The 1,511-nt window shown below is 31.7% G+C and overlaps 1 long non-coding RNA gene across 1 annotated transcript; it reads left to right on the plus strand.

Annotated features, from left to right (window-relative positions):
- Positions 1–675: 675 nt before the first annotated feature.
- LOC131995117 (uncharacterized) lies at positions 676–1,059 on the plus strand. The gene is made up of 2 exons (XR_009397165.1): positions 676–785; positions 854–1,059. It is a non-coding gene; the product is annotated as an uncharacterized LOC131995117 (long non-coding RNA).
- The last annotated feature ends 452 nt before the right edge of the window (positions 1,060–1,511 follow it).

Below are 1,511 nucleotides of genomic sequence, written 5' to 3' on the forward strand. Positions count from 1 at the left end.
GAAAGGAAGTACTTGTGCAAAATTTATAGATAATATGTTGAAAGACAAAGAAAGTAATTTCAATGATGGGATACCGTTTTTGTGTTTATTGCACTACTAGAAATATTAAAAGGTAATCCTTGAATATTGGTTTTAGCTTTTCTGTACATTTCTTAACAATCCTGCAATGGCCAAGGAACACTTATGTTTAAATTCATTTATTATATGCTCTGTTATAAATACCTTTGTGGCGACGCAAATATGGATCCATAGATTCAGTTTCATATTTTGGTTTTCCTTCATACTCTTCAACATGAGGCTCATAACCAACAAATCCCCATTTAGGAACATATGGTGTGCTCGTCTAATGAATTGGGGTTAATAAATGAGTAAAATATGATTACTACAGGTTAAATAAAATAATTACATCTTGCGGAGCATAGGGATTATATGTGCTTTCGTCTTGTGCACCAACAAATAAAGCTCCTATAATGGCCAAGATGATTGGTATGTACTTCATTATTGCAATAAAGATTATTGTAAAACTATTCAATGTTTAAATGGGAAGTGTGTGCTCTTAAATGTAAGACAACATCGTCGAATGTTGTTAATAAAATAGTGTTCTTTATTATTCATCAGCAAGCGTGACAAATTTAGTATTATTTTCATTTATTGTTTAAATATGCATCACGATGAGCTGAGTAGTGAAATGACAGTTTGGTTTGTAGTTCTGCGAGCTCATACGGTAAATAAGTGTTGAAGGGTTAGGTGAGATATCCGGTCACAATGATCTGAGAGCTCATACGGTAAATAGGTGTTGAACAGTTAGATTAGATATCAGGTCAGAATGATTTGCTGATTGCCAAATTTACAGCTGATAGCGGATTAAATAACAAAATAAGCTTAAAAGTCGATGGAAGCCAAAAAAAATTGCATAATCAATGTTCAGCTTATAACTCTTCATCTGCTAATTTGCATTTTAAAGCCATATTGATGTTTTGCAATTACTAATTATCGAAGTATGCAAATGCAATAAAACATACAAATCCAAATAAATGTTCAAAAATTCTTACTATCAAACTTCAATGTATTTTCATTGAATTTATTTCTCGCTTTAAATTGAGGATTTTCAATTGTATGTGATATCTTTGTTTGTGGTAAATACTCATACATTTTCCAAGTTACTCTTCTTTTGTTTTCAACTCCAAAAACAATGTCGTCAGTATGTCTGTCCTCTGTGTGAAGTGCAATAATGAAATGAATCCCTTTAGAACTATTGGAGTCTGTCATTTCAAAGTCAACATTGACATGAGATAAACAATATATTTATTATTCAGTTACCAAACCCTTGTTTACATGAATGTTTCTTCCTTATTTCAGCCATTAACGTCACCATCATCATTATCTCAATGTCGTTGTAAACAGTTTTCAACCTAAAGTACATGCTTACAGCAAAAGTTAAGGATGAATGAAGTTCATGTGACTACATATGGGTTAATCCATTGAAAATTAGAATGAAGGGGGATACTAAT

The sequence above is a fragment of the Stomoxys calcitrans genome, chromosome 2, assembly GCF_963082655.1.
Source record: "Stomoxys calcitrans chromosome 2, idStoCalc2.1, whole genome shotgun sequence".
Lineage (NCBI taxonomy): Eukaryota > Metazoa > Arthropoda > Insecta > Diptera > Muscidae > Stomoxys > Stomoxys calcitrans.